General features: G+C 37.0%; 1 pseudogene; it reads left to right on the top strand.

The window, feature by feature from the left end:
- Positions 1-1,946: 1,946 nt before the first annotated feature.
- Positions 1,947-21,835, top strand: part of LOC133254342 (UDP-GalNAc:beta-1,3-N-acetylgalactosaminyltransferase 2-like) — a 77,092-nt pseudogene continuing 57,203 nt past the window's right edge.

The following is a 21,835-nucleotide window of genomic DNA, read 5'->3' as shown; positions in this document are numbered from 1 at the left end:
CCAATACTTTGGTCACCTCATGTGAAGAGCTGACTCATTGGAAAAGACCCTGATACTGGGAGGGATTGGGAGCATGAGGAGAAGGGGACGACAGAGGATGAGATGGCTAGATGGCATCACTGACTTGATGGACGTGAGTCTGAGTGAACTCCAGGAGTTGGTGATGGACAGGGAGACCTGGCGTGCTGTGATTCTTGGGGTCACAAAGAGTCAGACACGACTGAGAGACTGAACTGAACTGAACTGAATGCTATCTATTATGTATAGCTTATACGCAGAGTACATCATGAGAAACGCTGAGCTGGAAGAAACACAAGCTGGGATCAAGATTGCCGGGAGAAATATCATTAACCTCATATATGCAGATGACACCACCCTTATGGCTGAGAGAGAAGAAGGGCTAAAGAACCTCTTGATGAAAGTGAAAGAGGAGAGTGAAAAAGTTGGCTTAAGGCTCAACATTCAGAAAACTAAGATCATGTTATCTGGTCCCATCACTTCATGGCGAATAGATGGAGAAACAGTTGAAACAGTGGCAGACTTTATTTTTTGGGGCTCCGAAATCACTGCAGATGCTGACTGTGGCCATGAAATTAAAGACGCTTGCTCCTTGGAAGAAAAGTTATGAGCAACCTAGATAGCATATTAAAAAGCAGAGACATTACTTTGCCAAGAAATGTCAAAACTATGGCTTTTCCAGTAGTCTTTTATGGATGTGAGAGTTGGACTATAAAGAAAGCTGAGTGCTGAAGAATTGATGCTTTTGAACTGTGGTGTTGGAGAAGACTCTTGAGAGTCCCTTGGACTGTAAGGCGATCCCACCAGTTTATCCTAAAGAAAATCAGTCCTGAGTGTTCAATGGAAGGACTGATGTTGAAGCTGAAACTCCAATACTTTGGCTACCTTATACAAAGAACTGACTCATTTGAAAAGAGCCTGGTACTGGGAAAGATTGCAAGCGGGAGGAGAAGAGGACAACAGGCTGACATGGTTGGATGGTATCACCGACTCAATGGAGATGAATTTGAATAAACTCTGGGAGTTGGTGATGGACAGGGAGGCCTGGCATGCTGCAGTCCATTGTTGCAAAGAGTCGGACATGACTGAACAACTGAACTGAACTGATGCTGTCTATTATACATTATTTTCACAGTTGTATTAAGTAGATTATTTAGTATTAGTAATAGTTGAGTTGCTTTTCATTTGTTTCTCCCTTTTATGGCTTTTGATATTCATTTTTAAAAGCATATTTACTATTATACCTCTTTTGTCTTATTGCCCCAGAACCTTTGTTTCAGTCTTAAATCATAGTAATGATAAACTCTAACCTTGTTGGTAATTTGCATGCATATACTTCTTCAACTTTGAGTATTGTTTATGCTATAAACCAAGTAGGTAGGTTTTGGTCTTTCCAGGTGGCACCATGGGTAAAGAATCCACCTGCAATGCAGGAGATGCAGGGAGATGTGGATTTGATCCCTAGGTCAGGAAGATCCCCTAGAGGAGGGCATGGCAACCCACTCCATATTCTTGCCTAGAGAATCCCACGGACAGAAGAACCCAGTGGGATACAGTCTATTGGGTTGCAGAGTTGGACACAACTGAAGCAACTGAGCATGCACACACAAATAGCTTTTGATAGCATTAAGCATTTTTTTAACTGAAATTGTATTTTGTGTTTATAGTATATGCTGCATACTAAGTTTTCAAATCATATATAAAATGATATCCACCAAGATAGGCACATAGACACATTATTACAATATGTTACTATAGTAACATAGTCCTTGCTAGAAATGGATTTATTGAAAAATTTTAGTAAAGGAGGGGTTTGGTCAGTAAGATAATATAACAGGCAGTATCTCACTTGTGTCTCTCCAGCTACCTGTGGATAAAAATGCCTTTGTATGAGCATTGGGATCCAAATAGGAGGTTCTGAAACCCTCATGAAGCCCAAGACTGAAGAGAAATACTTTGAGAAGACACACCATGCCCTGGTGGCAGACTTACTATGGTCCTGGCTACAGGCCCAGAAAGAGCCCCATTCCCCTGTAGACTCATCTACATCCATGTTTGGCCTTGACTGTGGCTCTAGTTCCACTCATAGAGTGACCTTGGAGGAGTAATGTGTGCCTGTGTCACAGGCAACAGACTGAAACTTATTTTACAAGGCCAGAATACCCTGATACCAAAGCCCTATGAGGCACTGCAAGAAAATAATATCCCTGGTAACCATATATGTGAAAATTCTCAGCAAAATATAGCAAGCTGAATTCAACAGCACATTTAAAGGATAATGCAGAAATATCTAATGAGATTAATCCCTAGGGTGCAAGGATAGTTCAACATATGCAAATCAGTATTTGTGAACACCACATTAATAGAATGAAGGACAAAAATTACATGATCATCTGGGTAGAAAAAGAAAAAAACTATATTTGAAAAAATTTAGCATCTTTTCATGACAAACTCTCAACAAATTAAGTGTAGAAGGAATATACCTTCTCATAATAAAAGCTCTATATGTCAAGTATACCGTGTGATATCTTACTCAATGGCGAAAAGCAGAAAATTTTCTTTTCAAGTTCTGGAACAACTCAGGTTTACCCAGTCTCATCACTTCTACTCAACACAATACTTAAGAGTCCTAGCCAGAGCAATTAGGCATGAAAAATAAATGAAAGACACATATATTTTAAAGGAAGAATACAAATTGTATCTGATTTCAGATGGCATGATCTTATTTGTAGAAAACCCTAAGTTCTCCACCAAAAGATATTAGAGCTAGTACACAAATTTATTTATTATAGGATACAAAATTAGTTGTGTTTCTACATACTAACAACAACTATTGGAAAAAGATATTAAGAAAACATTCCCATTATAATACAATAACATCAAAAAATAAAATAAGATAAAGTAGATACTTAGGAATAAGTTCACTAACAAAATGAAAGATCTGTACAATGAAAATTGTAAGACATAGATGAAAATAATTGAAGTAAAAAGAAATAAAAGATATTTTGAGTCCATAGGAAGAATTTGTTCAGTCACTAAATCATGTCCAACTATTTGTGACCCCATGGACTGCAGCACACCAGGCTTTCCAGTCCTTCACTATCTTCTGGAATTTTCTCAAACTCATGTCCATTGAGTTGGTGATGCCATCCAATCATCTCATCCTCTGTTGCCCCCTACTCTTCCTCCCCTAAGTCTTTTCTAACATCAGGGTCTTTTCCAGTGAGTCAGCTCTTCCCATCAGGTGACCAAAGTATTGGAGCTTCAGCTTCAGTCCTTCTAGTGCCTATTCAGGGTAGATTTCCTTTAGGATTGACTGTTTTGATCTGCTTGCAGTTCAAAGGACTCTCAAGAGTCTTCTCCTGCACCACAGTTCTAAAGCATCAATTCTTTGGTGCTCAACCTCCTTTATGGTCCAGCTTTCACATCCATACATGACTACTGAAAAACCATAGCTTTGGCTAGATGGACCTTTGTGGGCAAACAGATGTTTCTGCTTTTTAATACATTGTCTAAGTTTGTCATAGCTTTTCTTCCAAGGAGCAAGAGTCTTTTAATTTCATGGCTGAAGTCACTGTCCACAGTGATTTTGGAGCCCAAGAAAATAAAATCTGTCACTGCTTTCACTTTTTTCCCAGGCATTTGCCATGAAGTGATGGGACTAGATGCCAGGATCTTACTTTTTTGAATGCTGAGTTTTAATCCATCTTATTTGCTGTCTTCTTTTATCCTCATCAAGAGGTTGTTTAGTTCCTCTTCTCTTTCTGCCATTAGAGTAGTATCATCTGCATATCTGAGGTTATTTCTCCTGGCAACCTTGATTCCAGAAGAATTAATATTGTTAAATGCCCGTACTGTCAAAGTAATCTACAGAATTGATGGAATCTCTTTCTAAATTCTGATGGTATTTTTCACAGAAAAAAAAGAAGGAAAAAAAAAAAAAACTAAAATGAGATAACAAAAGACTTTTTTTTTTTAGTTTCTGCTGTCCAATGAAGTAAATCAGCTATATGTATACATATACCCACCTTCTCTTTGAACTCCCTTGTACTGTCTTCATCCCACCCATCTAGGTCAGGGAGCACTGAGCTGAGCTCTCTGTGTGTTATAGCAGGTTACTCTATTTTACATATGGTAGCGTATTTATGTCAAACCTAAACTCACAATTCATCCCACAATTCATCACAATTTCCTTTCCTTCACTGTCTCCTGACATCCATTCTCAATGTCTGTGTCTCTATTCCTGCCCTGGAACTAGATTTTTATAGATTCAACACATATTTATTAATGTGTGATATTTGTTTTTCTCTTTCTTATTTATTCCATGCTGTATGACACATTCTATTTCCACCCACATTTCTACAGGTGACCTAATTTGTTCCTTTTTATGACTAAGTAATATTCCATTGTATATATGACAAACATGATTTCAGGTTGAAAACTGCACCATTGTATGAAAAATATCAGACTAGGTAGTAAAGGCAGGCTAAAGCAATTGACTAAATATATGAATGTTTACCAGACTTCCCAGATGGTGCTAGTGTTAGAGAACCTACTTGCCAATGCAGGTGATGTAAGAGACACAGGACCATCACTGGGCTGGGTAGAGCCCCTGGAGGAGGGCATGGCAACCTACTCCAGTATTCTTGCCTGGAGAATCCCATGGACAAAGGAGCCTGGCAGGCTGCAGTCCATGGGGTCACAAAGAGTTGGATATGACTGAAGTGACTTAGCATGCACACATGAATGTTTACCAGAACAATTATACTGTTATGCTGTTTATTCTCAAATGGTCAATATAAAACGTTTTAAAGTTAATCAGTATTAACTGGGCTTTTAAATACACTGAGCTATATTATATTTATTTATTTTGTCCAAGGTAATATAGTTCTTCAAAATAAGTTTGCTCCCACTTTCCTCATCTGATACAATTATATTATTTGTCACAAACAACAAGCATCATGTAGGGAAAAGAGAGTCTCTTACATTTTCTGTGATACTCTGTGATGCTTTCTCTGTCATTGGCATGAATCAAGTTGTAAACTTCCTGACAAAGTCAATGTGAACAAGCGAACTCAATTTAATGTTTGGTTGAAGATGTTCTTGGCCTACCTCAGAGGTCAAGGTGGGGTAATCCTTTTAACTTCCATGGCAAGTTTGAGGAGGGGTGAATTTGAAAGCAAAACATAAAGAGATATTTGGGGAAAAAATGCAGAAATGAAAGCTTTGGAGGACATTGAGACATTTTCATCATGCTCTTTCCAAAGTCATCATATACAATTCTCCTCAACTCTCAAATCTGTAGCTCCTTGGTTTCTTTATTACACCAGAGTTCTTTCTCTATTTACATGTATGATTGAGCCTCCTCATCTTTTAGTTTTTACACCTCAGAGAGACCTTCCATAGCTGTCTTGTATATGTAGACTCCCCTTGCCCTCCACCACTCTTATTTTTAACAAAATCTTGTGTTGTTTCCTATAAACCATACATCACAGTTTGATTTCTAAATTAGCTTTACATCAGACTTGTGTAAAAACGTGTACTTGTGTTTGTTTTTTGTCTATTTCTCCTTGTATAAAATATGTTCCACAAGAGTATAGGCTTTGCAACTTTTTTCAAAACTCCAGAACCTGATATAGTGTCAGATAACTAGGAGAGGCTTGTAGGTACTTTTTAATTAATTGATGATAATATTGTTGTCTATAATTAACCATGGGAGAAGACGTGTGAAAGTCATGTACCTCTATATTATAGGCAAAGAAAAGTAACCAGAATTTATAGTCCATGAATATTAAAAACCTAAAAAATCAAGCTGAAAGGCAAAATATACAATACAAAACAAGGAAATAATGCAAGATATTTATATACATGAATATGTTGGCACTAGAATGGGCCTTACTGAATATTATCTAGTGCAATTCCCATGTTAAGTAATTACAAAAATAAATACATAAGAGTAATAAATGACTGAGCTTTGCAAATAGGCTTACCTGTCTCAGAAAAGTCTTACTAATATAGTACACAGACTTGTTATAGGAACAGGCTGTGTATATCCTAATCTATTTCAATAATGTATTTTATTTATATATATTATACTTTCACATATTAATTCAGTTTATCTCTAGTTATGTAACTTGCATGCTTCTGTGTGTTTTTGAGTTTTGAGTGGAGTGAATACATTATATATCTCTATTTGAGCATGACTTATATTGCTCTGTTTTAGCCATAGACTCTTTTCCTTTCTTATCATTAAAATTGTGCTAAAATAAAATTAATCTAACTCCATTCAAATTTACCTAAAAGAATATACAATAATACAAGAATATACAAATAATACAAGAATATACAATAATACAAAAAGAGTTGTTACACTCAAGTAATATCTATTAGTGCCGAAGAATTGATGCTTTTGAACTGTGGTGCTGGAGGAGACTCTCGAGAGTCCCTTGGACTGCAAAGAGATTCAACAAGTCCATCCTAAAGGAGACAATAATAGCAAATGAAGCAACTGACAAACAACTAATCTCAAAAATATACAAGCAACTCCTACAGCTCAACTCCAGAAAAATAAATGACCCAATCAAAAAATGGGCCAAAGAACTAAACAGACATTTCTCCCAAGAAGACATACAGATGGCTAACAAACACATGAAAAGATGCTCAACATCACTCATTATCAGAGAAATGCAAATCAAAACCACTATGAGGTACCATTTTACACCAGTCAGAATGGCTGTGATCCAAAAGTCTACAAGTAATACATGCTGGAGAGGGTGTGGAGAAAAGGGAACCCTCTTACACTGTCGGTGGGAATGCAAACTAGTACAGCCACTATGGAGAACAGTGTGGAGATTCCTTAAAAAACTGGAAATAGAACTGCCTTATGATCCAGCAATCCCACTGCTGGGCATACACACTGAGGAAACCAGAAGGGAAAGAGACACGTGTACCCCAATGTTCATCGCAGCACTGTTTATAATAGCCAGGACATGGAAGCAACCTAGATGTCCATCAGCAGATGAATGGATAAGAAAGCTGTGGTACATATACACAATGGAGTATTACTCAGCCATTAAAAAGAATACATTTGAATCAGTTCTAATGAGGTGGATGAAACTGGAGCCTATTATACAGAGTGAAGTAAGCCAGAAAGAAAAACACCAATAGAGTATACTAACACATATATATGGAATTTAGAAAGATGGTAACAATAACCCTGTGTACGAGACAGCAAAAGAGACAGTGATGTATAGAACAGTCTTATGGACTCTGTGGGAGAGGGAGAGGGTGGGAAGATTTGGGAGAATGGCATTGAAACATGTAAAATATCATGTATGAAACGAGTTACCAGTCCAGGTTCAATGCACGATACTGGATGCTTGGGGCTAGTGCACTGGGATGACCCTGAGGGATGCTATGGGGAGGGAGGAGGGAGGAGGGTTCAGGATGGGGAACACATGTATACCTGTGGCAGATTCATTTTGATATTTGACAAAACTAATACAATTTTGTAAAGTTTAAAAATAAAATAAAATTGTAGTTGGAAAAAAAAAAGAAGTAAAACAAACAAACAAAAAAAAAAAAAATAAAAAAAAATAAAGGAGACCAGTCCTGGGTGTTCATTGGAAGGACTGATGCTGAGGCTGAAACTCCAATACTTTGGCCACCTCATGTGAAGAGTTGACTCATTGGAAAAGACCCTGATGCTGGGAGGGATTGGGGGCAGGAGGAGAAGGGGACGAGAGAGGATGAGATTGCTGGATGGCATCACCAACTCCATGTACATGAGTTTGGGTGAATTCCAGAAGTTAGTGATGGACAGGAAGGCTTGGCATGCTGCAATTCATGGGGTCGCGAAGAGTCGGACACAACTGAGCGACTGAACTGAACTGAACTGAACTGAGCTCTAAAAATTACCACTTTAAAAATATTACTTATCCTTTTTCCTGAGAATGAGAAGAGTGACAGGAGTTGCCCATAATCTCACTGTCTTGGTTCTAGATCCCCCAAACTATTATTCTGTTTTGTATTCCAAATTTATTTCCCATTTCACCTCAAAATTATCCTTTGAACACGGAGGTCAGTCTGTTATATGTCAGTTTCTTTTCTTCAAGTGTCACTTTCTCCTTGAAAGTTTTTTGTTTTGCTTTGTTTTTCATTTCTTACTGACTTCTGGTCTCACTAGCAATTTCCAGTATTATTTTCTCTAGGTGCAATATATGCAGTTATATTTAGTTTTCATATCTCCACTGAAACTCAAGTATAACAGCCACAGTGATCAATTGTGTATTTCCAAGTCATTCAAAGTTATAGAAAATAATTTAATAACATAAAATCTTGCCTTCTGAAAGAATGGCTCACCAGTGCTTCTTTGTACCCAAGGATACCCTTTTCACAAAATACAAACTTCCAATACTCACAGTATCAAGGTCTCAAGCTAACTGATTATTCTTCTAAAGCAGGGCTACATTTCAGATTGCTGTTTTAACAGATGGTAAGATAAAAGGAGACTAGGGATAAATGTTTCATATGGAGTGATTCTTTTTCTCAGCTACTTTACCTGCTAAACTTACTTTCTAAGAGTGTAGGCCTCCAGGGCAAGGACTTGTCTTCTTTATGCCTTTTGTGTGGCTGCAACAAATGATAAGTAACAATGTTTAACACATTATGGTAACACAGTGCATTTCTTTAGTATAGAGTATTTTTTCAGTCTATACATTTAACTTTATCCAGAATTTACTCCATGTTATTTATTTATTTTTTTTAAGTTGGCTATCTTATAATAAGCAGTGAGGTAAAGTCAGATGAATTTTCTTTTACAGGGCCCTGTTTTAATGACCTATTAATTTGAAACAACTTGAGAGGAAAGTTTAAAATTCTATTAGAAGAATTCCTTATGCACTACTAATAACTAAAAACATGGTTTTGTTTCTTATTGGTTCTTCATTTAATTACAGTTAAACATGTTTATACAATTCATTGTATGATGTACAGTGTAAAAATGTAAAAGATGATCCTTCTTATTTTCCTGCTTTTAAAGTATCTAGATTTTTCCTAACATAAGTAAATTTATAATTGATGTGGAATATATGTAGAGACTTTCAATATTTCATTACACATCAATTTAGTAAGAGGTAGTTGAGAATATGACTAGCACTACTTAGGGACTGGTTCATTTTAGAGATTTATATTAATGGATATTCTTAAACTTTGTTCATGCTTTATCTATTATAGTATTCCCCAATGATTGCGTGAGTAAAAACAGAATCTTCAGAAGCAAAGTCATAAGACTATTAGATACTCAAAGAAAGACTACTTTTGGCATGGAATAGGTTGATTACAATATACATTAACTATGTTAAAGATATTAGGGAGACTTCACTAGTGGTCCAAAGGTTAAGACTCTGAGCTCCCAATGCATGGGGCATGGGTTCTACCTCTGGTCAGTCTGGTCAGGGAACTAAGATCCCACTGCTAAGATCTTACATGCTCCATGGCATGGTAAAAAAAAAAAAAAAAGTTAGGTAGATAAAGGAAGGAAGTAAATAGAAGTCTGTCCAAATTTCATGCTTTTTATATAGCATCTTAGCTACAGTGGATATAAATCAATAAATACATGCATACCTGAACACAGGAAGTATACAAAAGTAATTTTAGTATTATACTTATTGTATTGTTATCATTTGTTTTTCTTTTAATGATTTGCTCCCTTCCAAATACCTTCTATTTACCTACCTATTTATCATCTAATTTTCTCTCTACAGGGTCAAAGATTTAGCTGGAAATAGGAATCTACACTCAAATAAAATATAGAAACCCCCTTTGTCTGCAGGGAATATATTCCAGTACCCCCAGTGGATGCTTGAAATGGATGACTGTACCAGATGCTACATGTCCTGTGTTTTTCTCTTATGCATACAAACCTATGATGCAGTTTAATTTATGAATGAAGCACAGTGAGAGAACATCTGAGTTCCCGACATCACTACTCATGTGCTCCAGGGCCATAATTAAGTAAAATAAGGGTTACTTGAACACAAGCACTGACTGTGAAACTTGGAAGGTGATCTGATGACTGAGACAGCCACTAAGTGACTAATGGGTGGGTAGCATATTCAGCATGGATACACTGGACAGAGGGATGATTCACATCCTGGGAGCAACAGGGTGGGATGGTGTGAGATTCATCATGCTACTCAAAATGGCCTGTGATTTAAAACTTATAAATTGCTTATTTCTGGAATTTTACATTTACTATTTTCAAATCTTGGTCGATCACAGGTAACTGAAAGCACAAAAAGCAAGCCCGTGGAGAAGGGGGACTACTGTAGAAAGGCCAACAATACTGTTCATCTTAACGAAAATTCTTAGTTTTCCTAAAATGGATGGCTCACAATGATCCCACATGAAATATTTCATGACATAGATGTACTTCTCAATAAGTTCAGCATCTGAGATGTTAATTCTTTATACTTCAATGATAATTTAGAAAGAAGCAAATTCCATAAACTGTTGTTGCAATTAGATACCTCCCACTACACATGAATCTTTAATATCAGATTGTTTTATCTGCATCAAGAAACTCATGCTTTTCTACCCATAAGTGGAACAAAATAAAGTTTACTGAAATTTATTGTTTTTATTTTTTTGAATATTCTATTTACTTGGTCCCTCAATACATTTCTAATATGTCCTAGTAAGTACTGTATTTTCCCTCTATTTTATTTCATTGCAATATAGTTTGTTTTTAAAATGCTTTTCTTCAAAAATAAAGCAGTGCCAGTATACTGAAAAACAGTAAACTGCTAAGGATGTTGTATGTTGCTGGTCTGTTCTCAGAAGGCCAGAAGGCCATGGAAAGGTCTGCATTTGGGAAAGCTATAGCTGCAGATTGTACTCTCTGGATCCAAAAGCACTAGGAAACATACCGAAAACAAGCCAATCAGCAATCATATCCTATGGTGCTGTTAGGATTTGACTACATTCTGCAACATGTACTATTTATTCTTTTGTGGCTTCTCTTTATGTCCTGGTGAAGCTTTATACCCATACTGACAGACAAATTTTGTGCACAAAGAAAGCAAAATCATGACTTAATGTAGATTTGTATTTCCTAAGGGTCAAGTTTCCTGAGGCTCAAGTTGCCTTTGAGGAAATAGACAATAAATATTAGCATGTGATTAGGATACAATGGAGTCATTTGGTATCATTAAGGAAAATATATACCGTATTGCAACTGGAGAGGCACTGTTCCTTGTTTGTAGGAAAGGTCACTTGAATAAACTGTAGTCAGGGATATGTTGGGGCTTTTAAGGTATTTGAAGAAAACAATGATTATCAGGATAAAAACCTTGGATAAAAATCCTGAATAAAACTGATTCTGTTAGCAGCACCATTTCCAGGAAAAGATAGTTATACTATTAAAAATCTCCTTGATACTCATAACAAACAAACTGATTATTGTAAGCTTCACAAAGCCAAATTTCACTTTCATTATGGAATGAATCGGTGAAAGCCAGAGATACATATCAATGCCTTATAGATGTCTTTTTTTTTAATTTTTTTATTATTATTATTTTTTTTACTTTACAATATTGTATTGGTTTTGCCATACATCAACATGCATATAAATAAAAATTTAAAAATAAGTATATATGTATAGGGTAATCTTGAATTCAGTTCAGTTCAGTCGCTCAGTCGTGTCCGACTCTTTGTGACCCCAAAATCGCAGCATGCCAGGCCTCCCTGCCCATCACCAACTCCTGGAGTTCACTCAAACTCACGCCCATTGAGTCGGTGATGCTATCCAACCATCTCATCCTCTGTCGTCCCCTTTTCCTCCTGCCCTCAATCCCTCCCAACATCAGGGTGCTTTCCAATGAGTCAACTCTTCGCATGAGGTGGCCAAAGTACTGGAGTTTCAGCCTCAGCATCAGTCCTTCCAATGAACACCCAGGACTGGTCTCCTTTAGGATGGGCTGAATGGATCTTCTTGCAGTCCAAGGGACTTGCAAGAGTCTTCTCCAACACCACAGTTCAAAAGCATCAATTCTTTGGCGCTCAGCCTTCTTCACAGTCCAACTCTCACATCCGTACACGACCACTGGAAAAACCATAGCCTTTCCTAGATGGATCTTTGTTGGCAAAATAATATCTCTGCTTTTTAATATTCTATCTAGGTCGGTCATAACTTTCCTTCCAAGGAGTAGGCATCTTTTAAATTCATGGCTGCAGCTAATAGTTTAAATCAATTCTAGCTGAAATAACTCTTGAGTGTAAATGATAATTCAATGCTTTTATGACTAAATTCTTATTCTATAAGTTAGTGACATATTTTGTGTTCTATTGATCACACACTGAGATTTCGAAAAAAATGATTTATAGCATGTGTTTCCTACCTTATGATCTGGTTTATTTGACTTCAACACTATAAGATTGTCTGAAAGCTTATTTCTGTTTTTTGAGATTCTGTTTTGATGTGGTGGCAACATGTTTTTAAGGAAGGAGAGAGACAATAACATAATTGCTGGACAGGATGAAGTAACAGAATTCAAGTGAATATCAGTTTGAAGTCACTGAACAATTTGTGTTGATATAAGATAAAATCTCAATAAAGATATTAGAATTATGAGAATTCAAATTCAAAATATCACACTGAAGAAATATTTCAAAATTTCAGGAGGAAACTGAACATACACATTTTAAAGGAATGAATTTTTATGCACTAATATGTGTGAAAATGTAAATGTTTAGCTGATAATCTAACATATTAAGTTATTAAAAAGAAAAATGTCTAGAATATTTTTAGTAATGTTGGGGGCGTATGTAATTTGCTCGATTCTGTCTTGTCACAACAAAAATTTAAAGTGATGGATGGACCAGTGTTAAAGACCCATGTAATTTCTTCAGACACCAATGTTACAGCTCTGTGTTACAGCTCAATTTTATTTATAAAGCAAAGGTGAATACATCCTTGAGGTGTGAGGGTGGGCTGACCCAAAAGACGTGAAGAGAAGTCCCTAGCCCAATTTTGGCTCCTCTTTTTATATGTTTTTTTTCCCCCTCCCTCTGGGCCTACCCTGTGTAAATTGGGCTAGCCAGGAGTGCTGTTTGTTCTACCTGAGGTCCTCATTCCAGTCTTCAGACCTTCCTTTGTTTTATTTTCACAGGCTTTTCCCTTCCTAGTCTTTTAGCCACCACCACTCTGGACTCCATTTTCCTATTCTAACTACCTAACAGTAACATAAATATTATAACAGAATTTTAGTAAGCTGTGATAAGATGCACATATTTATCTCTACCCATCCAACTTTCACAATTCATATATATATATATATATATATATATATATATAAAAGACTAAATCTTCATAGATAGATACAGGAAACAAAAATGACCACAGATGAGAAATGCTAACCAAGTTTGCCAAAGAAAGTAAATGTACAAATAATAAATGACATAGGGTTTGCTGTATCTATCTGAAGTGCCTAAATGAGTGTCCAAGATAAGGTGGAGAATAGTCCAAGAATCCCATAGGTTTCTTCCAGAGAATTCCTTCCAAATGCTCAGTGACTTGGGACCAATGCATCTCTCTGGAAGAATGTGTGCAAGGCAGAGATGCTGAAAGGAGGACTGCTTGAACATCTATGAAGATAATTGATAACCCTGTCACTAGCTAGCTAAGGGACTGCTTTCCTCCACTTCTGTCAAAAAAAGAAATCTGCTTCTTTGGAAAAGTGAATAAGAGAAATTCTGTCCTGGGCCCATTGAACACTGATGAAGCTGAGGAAAAGAAAAAAAAAGTGTCTTACACCATAAAACTTCTGATCTTCACCTCAAACCTTCTAAGCATACCTGGCCAAGCTTAGAATCCTTTTTAGGAAACTAAGCAGTTCAAGAGAGAGCCCATACATATAGGTTCTGGTGATGGGAATGGATACTCCACATAAATCAGCCAGGTCTTGTACTGCACAGTGGACCTAAAGGTCCATCAGTTTATAAATTGTTCATGCATCTGAGCCTTCTGGAAGCTTTGAATGCCTAATTCATAGGTATGAAAATATACACACCGAGAATCATCAGTTGTTGAAAAATATCTCAAAAAAAAAAAAAAAAAGATGGATTGAAACAACAAAAAAATACCTCTTATTTTAAAAAAAAATGTATTTATATGACAACTTTCCTCCTATATACATCCTGATGCTAAGAATAATTATTATTAAAGATTTTACAACACTGACTTAACAGATATCCTTTATACCACACAGAGAAAGATCATTAGTGTATTTATGCTTTTAAAAGCCACATTGTATGAAACTCACTGCATGGGTTATGGTCATTAAGACCTATGGAACTCAAGAAAACATTTTCCTATTTTGACAAGTTTATGATATTCATTATTGAAGTGCCAGGATGTTTCTGTCAGGTTTGCTAGCCATAGACATTATTCTCATTTGCAGTCAGTAACTTGACTGGCAGGCAACTCCTAGAGAAAGTGAGGATATTTAACTGCTAGCTTTGCCACACTACATCATTTTACTTCATCTTTCAAGCATTTTTCATATGACACAGCACAGAAAATGCCACAGAACACTGCTTCATAATTAGTTTCCTATTTCCTTTTGATATTTTTTTTTTTATGAGAGGCTCTATATCTTATTACAATATGTCATCCTAACACTGTGTAGCCTATTGAAGATTTTATGTTGTGTCTTCCTTTCTTCTTTAAAACGGGGAGGGAGGTTATGGCACATTTTCAATGTAATTAATAATTCTCAGAGTCCAAAAACTATCTCCCTTAATTGCCAAATGTCAGGTTATAATATTTATTATTTTCAGTCTTCATTTAAGTCATGGTGTTGTTAGGAAAAACCCTTTTCATATATCACATATTGTTATATTGCAGTGGGTGAATTGTGATGCCATTTTGCTTTGATTGCTCCAATTCTACCCATAATTCCAACATCCAACAGTCCATAGTTTAAAAAACACATTAAAGTTTTGTTTTTTCTTTTTCCTCACAATTTTGATAGCAGAAGAAAAAAACATGGGTGCCTAAAATCTACAACTTCTGTGTCTGAGTTGATCACAGTTAATGGATTTTGAATTTCCATGAGAGAAATGTGTTATAAATCAAACTACTTTAAATCATTTATCTCTTAGTTAAATGGATGCAACTATGAGGAAGTCCTAAAATATTTATGACCAAAGTTTGAAGAAACTGGGGTGGAGACAGCAGTCATGCTCCAATCTAGAAAATGTATAGATATAAATACAAGTGTGTTCTGAATTAGTGGTATTTTGGTATTTCTCTCACTACAACATTCATGTGAATCATCAGCCTTGTTCATTTCCACAAGGCACACCAACTTTGGCCTCTGTCTGCCCTTGTTTCATAGAACTTGCATGTTCTCTTCTTTCTGCATGGCTTTTTTGCTTATATCTTAGAATACTTGCCCCGGTTTTGTATTTTGTGGCACAGTGCATATGTTCCTGTCATGAAGCTGTACAATGGTGAGTGAATTCTGTTGCAGCAAAACTATAGCATTGCTTACTGCAGTTATCAGCCAGTAGCTCATAGGGCAGAGAAGGCAATAGCAACCCACTCCAGTACTCTTGCCTGGAAAATCCCATGAACGGAGGAGCCTGGTGGGCTACAGTCCATGGGGTTGCACGAGTCGGACACGACTGAGCGACTTAACTTTCACTTTTCACTTTCATGCATTGGAGAAGGAAACGGCAACCCACTCCAATATTCTTGCCTAGAAAATCCCAGGGACGGGGGAGCCTGTTGGACTGCCGTCTATGGGGTCGCACAGAGTTGGACATGACTGAAGTGACGCAGCAGCAGCTCATAGAGAATCACGTCTGCCTCTCTTCTGCTCATCAAGTCTCATGTGAGTGAAATTATCTGACATGGCCTAAATGATACTGAGGATCCCAGCAACAAAGGACTACTTAAATATAGTGTTTTAGCTTTGCAACTTCTCCTGCTAAAAAGAGAGGACTGGAATAGCATTGAAACATGTATATTACCATATGTGAAACAGATGACCAGTCCAAGTTTGATGCATGAAACAGGGCACTCAAACCTACTGCACTGGGACAACCCAGAGGGATAGAAAGGGGAGGGAGGAGAAACAGGAGTTTGGGATGGGAGACATATGTACATCCGTGACTGATGCATGTCAATGTATGGCAAAGACCACCACAATATTGTAAAGTAATTAGTCTCCAATTAAAACAATTAATTTTTTTTAATTACTTTTAATTTTTTTATTTTAAAATTTAAAAAAAAAGTAAAAAAAAGAGAGGAATGGAATTTGAAGCAATTTAAGTTACAGAGATATAGCTAGAGGTTGATGAAAATATGGTAGATAATAGATATTGTGGACTAGTAAAAATAATGATACTTGTCTCTGCACAAGGCTTTTGAATAAAGACCAGGCCTGTGAGAACTTGAGAAACATGTTAAGACAACCCTATTAGTGGATCTGGAAAAAGGTCAAGGAATTACTTTTCTGCATGACAAATTGCATGTTTTTGCATGTTCAGATGTCTTCAGGGAGTGATGCCTTTGTTATTATTTGGCTATCCAAAAGTTCTTAAACATGCTTTGAAATATTCTTCAACTTTCTTCCTTTGAAACTTTAAGCCTCCTAATAAATACCTACTGAAAGCTTTTTATATATCTTAAAAATGCCGCCAAAGATATAAGACATTTTAGTCTTTTGTTTAATCATTTCCCTTAAAGAGAGTTTTACTGAGTATCCAATGTGACTCAGATTCTTCACTGGAGACAGTCCATCAGTGAAATAGAAAAATGAACTAATAGTTGCATTCTGTGTAGTAAGTGCAAATCTCTATATTTGAAGAATCGAATGAAAAAGCTATCCATGTTGATGGGGTCAGTTGATCCAGGCAGGGAAAGAAGAGTCAACCAAGCTCCAAGGCCTTGAAGTTTACATCAGTTCAGTTCAATTCAGTCCCTCAGTCATGTCCGACTCTTTGCGACGCCATGAATTGCAGCACGCCAGGCCTCCCTGTCCATCACCAACTCCCGGAGTTCACTCAAACTCATGTCCATCGAGTTGGTGATGCCATCCAGCCATCTCATCCTCTGTCATCCCCTTCTCCTCCTGCCCCCAATCCCTCCCAGCATCAGAGTCTTTTCCAATGAGTCAACTCTTTGCGTGAGGTGGCCAAAGTGTTGGAGTTTCAGCTTTCGCATCAGTCCTTCCAAAGAACACCCACTACTAATCTCATTTAGGATGGACTGGTTGGATCTTCTTATAGTTCAGGGGACCCCCAAGAGTATTCTCCAACACCACAGTTCAAAAGCATCTATTTTTTGGCCCTCAGCTTTCTTCACATTCCAACTCTCACATCCATACATGGCCACTGGAAAAACTATAGCCTTGACTAGACGGACCCTTGTTGGCAAAGTAATGTCTCTGCTTTTGAATATGTTATCTAGGTTGGTCATAACTTTCCTTCCAAGGAGTAAGCATCTTTTAATTTCATGGCTGCAATCACCATCTGCAGTGATTTTGGAGCCCCAAAAAGTAAAGTCTGACACTGTTTCCATGGTTTCCCCATCTATTTGCCATGAAGTAATGAGACCAGATGCCATGTCTTAGTTTTCTGAATGTTGAGCTTTAAGCCAACTTTTTCACTCTCCTCTTTCACTTTCATCAAGAAGGTTTTTAGTTCCTCTTCACTTTCTGCCATAAGGGTGGTGTCATCTGCATCTCTGAGGTTATTGAGATTTCTCCCAGCAATCTTGATTCCAGCTTGTGCTTCCTCCAGCCCAGCATTTCTCATGATGTACTCTGCATATAAGTTAAATAAGCAGGGTGACAATATATAGCCCTGACGTACTCCTTTTCCTATTTGGAACCAGTCTGCTGTTCCATGTCCAGTTCTAACTGTTGCTTCCTGACCTGCATATAGGTTTCTCAAGAGGCAGGTCAGGTGATCCGGTATTCTCATCTCTTTCAGAATATTCCACAGTTTATTGTGATCCACACAGTCAAAGGCTTTGGCATAGTCAATAAAGCAGAAATAGATATTTTTCTGGAACTCTTGCTTTTTTCATGATCCAGCAGATGTCGGCAATTTGATCTCTGGTTCCTTTGCCTTTTCTAAAACCAGCTTGAACGGAAGTTCATGGTTCACGTACTGCTGAAGCCTGGCTTGGAGAATTTTGAGCATTACTTTACTAGCATGTGAGATGAGTGCAATTGTGTGGTAGTGTGAGCATTCTTTGGCATTGCCTTTCTTTGGGATTGGAATGAAAACTGACTTTTCCAGGCCTGTGGCCACTGCTGAGTTTTCCAAATTTGCTGGCATATTGAGTGCAGCCCTTTAACAGCATCATCTTTCAGGATTTGAAATAGCTCAATTGGAATTCCATCACCTCCACTAGCTTTGTTTGTAGTGATGCTTTCTAAGGCCCACTTGACTTCACATTCCAGGATGTCTGGCTCTAGGTCACAGTGATCACACTGACGTGATTATCTGGGTCGTGAAGATCTTTTTGGTACAGTTCCTCTGTGTATTCTTGCCATCTCTTCTTAATATCTTCTGCTTCTGTTAGGTCCATACCATTTCTGTCCTTTACATAGGAAAAGCTAAAAAGAGATGGAATCTTCATGTCTTCAGCTATTATCCCAGGTCTTCAGCTATTATCCGGGATCTTAACACGAATGTTTGTTTATGTGATTGAATGAATGAATCTGTGTATGAATGTGTGGAATGACTGTGTTTATGTAAATTCATAGGAGGAACAATGCTGTTAGGTTTCCCTAAGTCCATGTTAGTAAGTGTTCTTGGAAAGGACATGATCTATAATAGCTCTTTTCAACTCTAAACTGGTTTGTGTAAAGTTATACCTTTTTGTTTCCTTTCCAATCACCTATTCTTGATTGGTTTCTTAGTCTTTCCCATCACCTCTGTAACCATTTCCTGCATTAAATTCCTTCTGTTAAAAATTCTTAGAGTGGTTTATGTTTTCATAGCTAGATCCTGACTAATAGAAACTTATCACTAATAGAAGTAATAAAGTATTTCTACAAAATTGTGTATTCTTCCAGAGTTCAGCAATGCATCTTTGAATGAAAGTGAAAGTTGTTCAGTGTTGTCTGACTCTTTGTGACCCCATGGACTATACAGTCCATGGGATTCTCCAAGCCAGAATACTGGAGTGGGTAGCCTTTCCCTTCTCCAACGGATCTTCCCAACCCAGGGATTTAACCCAGGTCTCCAACATTGCAGGTGGATTCTTTACCAGCTGAGTTACAGGGAAGCCCAAGAATACTGCAGTGGGTAGCTGATCCCTTCTCCAGCAGATCTTCCCCACCCAGGAATCAAACCAGGGTCTCCTACATTGCAGGCAGATTCTTTACCAACTGAGCTATCAGGGAAGACATGTAACTGAATATGATGTATAATAACCCAGGTACACTTACTATCAGATATATAGTGTCAAAGTTTTGACGTAGATTCCCACTTGGTACTTCAAAATCTCTGCGTATATATTGACTTCAGCTGTGAGGAATGCATTGCGATTCTGGCTCTCCAAGTGATCAGATGTGGACGGTCACTTGGCATACTTGATACTGGCTAGATATTGGATGAAATCTGCAAGTGTTTCAACATGACACATAAGAACATTGAATGTCAGGTCCTTGATATCCTGAATTATAGCTTAGTAAATGTGAGCTACTCAGATAGCCTGTAGAGGCTCCATTGTAGCTCAGGCAGAACTAGAACATGACGGGATAAAGGCCTTACTTCTGCTACAGCTCTGCTAATAGGGTGAGGGATATTGATGACCTTGATGCTGATTATATGTAGATACTCACTGAATGCTGTGCCTTAATCATAGTGAAACTATGAAAGCTACATATAAATACAGATACATTTTGTGGAGACCAGAGTATCCACTTTCCTGTCATGTATCAACAATTTGGTCTCACATTGAAAAATATAGAGCCATGTCAAATGTTTACCTATGGCCAAATTCCTTGACAGATCTTTGAACCTTGTACTACTGAAGGTACCTGGAACCTATACAGACATTGAATTATACTCAGATTACAATACTTATTCAGTCTTGCTTTTCTCAAACCAGGTACTTGTTAGTACATCATCATGAGCCTCAGTTTCATGGCAGATCTGTTTCTGCCTTTTTGGACCTTAGCTCTGAACACCGTTTCACTTACTGCCACGGTTCCTAGTATCCAGCCCTGCAGCACAATGTTATAATAAAGGAACACATCCTTTACTTTGGATAGGAGGAAACTATATAAAAAGTTTGGGCTTCCCTGGTGCCTCAGTTGGTAAAGAATCAATCTGCAATGTCAGGGACCTGGGTTCATCCCTGGGCTGGGAAGATCTCCTGGAGGAGGGAAAGGCTACCCACTCCAGTATTCTGACCTGTAGAATTCCACTGATGGTATAGTCCATGGGGTTGCAAAGAATCAGACATGACTGAGCACACTACAGTGTATTAAAAAGTTTACTTATGATAAGAAATATACATTATTTACGTTTCCTCTAGTGTAAAATCTCCCTGTCAAAGTTAATGATAACCTCATTTGGTTTACTAGGTTTTAAATACAATGCCCTTATCAACCTATATGTGGCAATTTTCAGCATATTATTTAAATGAACAAAACTTTTGATACTCAAGCATTTTATTTCATGACATTTTTATTAACTAGTGCTGGTTCCTTTTCAAGGAAGGCTTGTAATTTTTTATTTGTTATCTTTTTCTTAAAATAGGGTCTTAATATTTATTGGCATATATATATATATATATTTTTTTTTCTGTTCAATTGTCATTGCACAGCCTAGCTAGAACAGCTGTCTCTGCATGGTGGTGTCCTGTGTTACACTGAGATCTTTCTCCAGCTTGGAGATCATGAAGTGTCCCACTCCTCATCCATTCCTACTTTCTTATTGTTGGTCACAGGTTATTTCATAATTGGAGGTTGTGTTCTGTGTAAGAAAATGGGGCTTTTGTTAAAGATTTAAAGCAAAGAAGAAAAATTATCTTAGTTTTAGAGATGACATGATATGTATCTAAAATCTTAATTAACATATAATTATTAGAATATATAAACTTAGCTATATTTTAGGTTGAGGGATACATTTAAAACTATAAATTTATATGTACTCTCACAAATAATTGAAAGTAAAGTTACTATATTATGATACCATTTCACCCAGAAATAGAAATGAGTTTAACAGGATATTCACAGTTTTTACATTGAAAGTTGCAATATATTGCTGAGAAAAGCTGGGCAAAATCTAAATAAATAAATGGAAGGATATATCATAATCACAAATCAGAAGGCTCAATATTATTAAGATGTCAGTTTTCCTGAAATTGGTTCAGAGATTCATTGTATTCTGAATCAAAATTTCAGATGGGCTTTTATAAGGAACTGCTATACTAAGCCTAAAGTTTATGTGGAATGCAAAGGAAATGGAAGAGATAAACAGCGTTTTACAAGGAACAAAGTTGGATGCATTTACTGCCTGATTTCAAGATTTACCATAGAGCTATAGTCAACAAGACAATGTAGTATTGGCACAAGGCATTTCAAATAAATCAACAAGACAGATTAGAGATACCATAAATAGACCAGTGTTTACATGGTTATTTGATTTTTATCAGAAGTGCTGAAGCAATGCACATATAAAATGACTGGGATCACATTTTTATTTGAATTTCTCCTATTTGGAAAAATATTTAAAATTTGATAGTATCAATTATTATAAGCATATGATGAAATAATTTCTGTAATGC

The sequence above is a fragment of the Bos javanicus genome, chromosome 9 (assembly GCF_032452875.1).
Source record: "Bos javanicus breed banteng chromosome 9, ARS-OSU_banteng_1.0, whole genome shotgun sequence".
Taxonomy (NCBI): Eukaryota; Metazoa; Chordata; class Mammalia; order Artiodactyla; family Bovidae; genus Bos; species Bos javanicus.
Note: the sequence above shows the minus strand (reverse complement) of the source record. Positions and strands in the feature narration are given on the sequence as shown.